Source organism: Phaseolus vulgaris, chromosome 1 (genome assembly GCF_051622355.1).
Source record: "Phaseolus vulgaris cultivar YP4 chromosome 1, ASM5162235v1, whole genome shotgun sequence".
NCBI lineage: Eukaryota > Viridiplantae > Streptophyta > Magnoliopsida > Fabales > Fabaceae > Phaseolus > Phaseolus vulgaris.
Window position 1 is genome coordinate 17,761,776 of NC_143498.1, and position 3,881 is coordinate 17,765,656.

The 3,881-nt window shown below is 31.0% G+C and overlaps 1 pseudogene; it reads right to left on the reverse strand.

Moving 5' to 3' along the window:
• Positions 1 to 1,947: 1,947 nt before the first annotated feature.
• On the reverse strand, positions 1,948 to 3,199 carry LOC150029537 (uncharacterized; annotated as a pseudogene).
• Positions 3,200 to 3,881: the final 682 nt, after the last annotated feature.

Genomic DNA, 3,881 nt, shown 5'->3' on the forward strand with positions numbered 1-3,881 from the left:
AAGTTTGTTCATAAGCCTCAAAACCTAAATCAACAGCATTTTACAAAACTAACTTGGGTAGACTTATAGTAAAGTAGATTGTATTTTTGTTTTACCCATAACCATTTACGTATACTACTAACCCGTGCAATGCATAAGACTTTTTTTTTTTTTTTATAGAAATACAACTATATTTTTAGTTTTTAAATAACAATAAAAAATATTTACAAAATTACATTGTTTTGATATATGTAATTAGACCTGTAAAAGCAACATGACTGATAAATCAATTCCTACATATAATAACAAATTTAAAAAGTTACAATGAATAAAATTTATATTTGAGAATCACAATTAAAATGATTAAATATTAAATTTGACACAACTTCTAAATATTAAAAAAATAGAATGAGAGATGATAAAAGAGAATAATGTGTTTTAATGTTGACCATGAAAAGATGTAGTCAACAGTTGTTAATATGATAACACTCAACATTATAAAAAACTATAAACATATATACATATATGTAGGAATGAAGAAGTGAAAAGTTCTAGCTATCTCATTTGAACACATTACACTCTTAAATAAATAGCTTTTGAAATAAGGCAGCAAAGTATCACTTAGAGCATAGCTTACCCTATCTTAAAGGAATTGTATAGAACAAAAGTTTAAATATCTCACCAATAAATAACAACATCGGAAATTTTACCAAAATCGTGTAGTTTTTTTTGAGATTTACGTAAATGGGCAGATTCAAAAAATATTACAAGAATGAGCATTTTTTGGTCAAAGTTGCCAATGGTGTAGGCAACATAAATTAAATTCCTTAACCCTCCTACTTTTCTTCTTTTAATTAAAATTTCAAACCGGATTGACAACTTCAGTTTAAATAAAATTAAACACTGGATTGACAACTTCAATGTATTTTATCTCAATTAAAGTTGTCAATTCAATTGCCAAGTTCACTTGATTTTATTTTTTTAAACAAATGATAATTAATATTTTTAAAAATAAAAATATATAATTAAAAAAGTATTTTATAAATAATACCAAAATTTAATTTTTTTTATTTAAGAAAATGATATATAAAGTTGAATAATTAAAATGAATATTTTTTACAATAATTTTAAATAAATTGGATTAAAAATGATTTGTTTGATAAATTAAAAATATTTAGTATTTTTTAAATATTGTTAAAGTTAAAAATACACTTATAAAAATGTGATATAATTTATGTATAAATTTTTAGATTATATAATATATGAAAGTATAAATTATATAATATGTAAAAAGTAATAATATACATGTATTTATGTAAAATAAGTGTATTAAAAATAAAATAAATTATTCAATATAAGTCATTAAAAGAAGATGATATTAAAATATTTGATGAGAATAACATTACAAAGGATGACTCTACTGTCTAAATGGACAATTTCCTCTGTTGTGACCTTCATTGCGACAGTAAGAACATTTTTTTGTCTTGTTCTGAATTGATTGATCCATTTCATTATGCAAACAAGTTGTAATTGGTCGTCCCGAGTTTTTACGTCGCATGTGGGGTTCTGGTATGAAATTTGGCCCGGTATAAGTAGACCAATAATCCTCGTTTCGAACGGGGTGGAATTCAACTTGATATGCCTTTCTAATCGTGTGGAGGTTGTAAACTTGATCAATGAATATCGTCATTTGTAAATGACAAGAGGAACAAACGACAATAACATGACGACAGGGAAGTCGAAGAGTTTGGAAGTGGTCAAAATCACACCACCAATCATTTAATCTAACTGTATATGATTGAGATCGCCGACCATGTTGGGGGATGGCTAATTCTTGGACATCAAATTCAGAATTTTCTGCATTAAACTTTTCCACAAAACACATAGACGAATCTTGTTGAATTTTTCTAAGTAAGGTTGTGATATCTTCTGAATAATAACGATAGACTCGTTCAACAAACCATGTTTTTATTTTTTCAAAAGTTGCCTTAACCAAAAAGAACGAGCTCCCTTAAGCACGAAGTTAATGCATTCCGCTAGATTTGTGGTCATATGACCATACCTCTTTCCCCCATCATATGCTTGAGTCCATTTCTCTAATGGTATGCGATCTATCTAGGAAAATGCTTGCTTGAAATCAGATCGCATAACTGATAACTTTGTCTGTACTATGGGTTGTTTCATTTCATAAGTTGTCATAAAGAAGTAAATGAAATTAGTTAAATGGTAAAATGTCATAATTATCTGTGAGAGAAGGTAAGGAATGTCATTACCCATGTTAATCAATTGCCGTTTTAGCTCAACATTTTTGAACTTTTTGTTGAAATTCGATGCGATATGGCGTATGCAATACACAAAAAATGAGGCTGTCTCCTTCCCATCCAACTTCTTCGGATTGTAATGCTGAAATTATACCAGTTCCTCTATCAGAAATCATGCACAAATTCGGCTGAGGTGTCACATATTGTCGTAATAATTGGAAGAACCAAATTAAAGCCTCCCGAGTCTCGCCTTCAACAATCGCAAACGCTAATGGAAATATGTTTCGATTCCCATCTTGAGCGGTTGCGGTCAACAATGTTCCATGGTATCTTCCGGTTAGAAATGTCCCATTAACTTGTACAATGGACTTGCAAAAATTGAAACCATTGATACAAGGCTTGAAAGACCAAAACACCCGATCCAACGTGTAACAAGAATTGTCTTTCCGATGTTGGTTATTTTTTTGGGTAGGTTTTTCTCACTTTAAGGTTGTTCTGCTCCAACCATAAAGGAGAGTTTCGCTTGTGGATGATATAGGAAGTCCACTTCTGGTTACTGTATATGGGTTGGGATACCCCTGAAGTATCCCCTTTAATTTTATTTATTCATTGCTGATAAAAAAAAAAAAACAAGAATTGTCTTGAACACCATCAACCATACAAGGAGAAGTAATATACTGTACAATTGTCCCTGGATTGCTTTCTTTTACTACTTCCAACCATCTAGGAAGATCATTGTAGGACTGTTCCCAATCGCCAAATGCCAAAGCAAAAGCTTTCTGTTTTCCCAACCAAGCTTTTCTATACGTGATAGTATAGCCATGCAGATTTTTTATTTATGCAATTAAGCTTTTAATTGGGACGGAAGGGTTTACTTTGACTGAAGTCAACACCATGGACGCAATATGGGTTGAATCCAAATTAACATGGTCTGCCGTAAGATTTGTTGACAAACAAGTATGTTGTGCATCAATTTTTTTTATCTCCCATTGACTTCGGATTTTACTAAAAGATGCACATAATCTCCATTCGCACCCTACATCATGATGTATGCACCGAGCCACATATCTGTATGGCTTTGATTCCACGACAAAAAATTTGTAACCGTTGTCTATGTGGTATCGTTTTATGGCATTCAATGTCGCCTCCTTTGACATGAAAGACATGTGTTCATTGAGTTCACAATTGATGTTATGTCCGGATTGACTGCCAGACGAAATATATTGTGAAGATCTGTTGAACTGATCTTCATCATCCAAATCAAAGTCGTAGTTATCTCCATCTTCACTTATGTCGTCCACGATGTCTGTAATTATTGGTTCTTCATGCTGACTTAGTGACGTTCCACCGACATTCCACGTGTCCATCTGCATTTAAAAAAAAAATGATAAACAAGAATGTTACGGAAAATTTACATTACCTTTACAACTTTCTTTGAACTTTATACTAGAAGGAGAAAATAATATATCTCACAAACCTTGTCCTCAATTTTTTTTACTTGGATGCAGAAATTAAGAGAAGAAAAAGTGTAGAACAAAGAAGGAATGCAAGGCTAGAGAGTTGCATTGTTGTTCCATTATATAACAAATGTTCTGTATGATTACAATATTTTTTATTCATAAGTCAAGTCCTCATGTAATT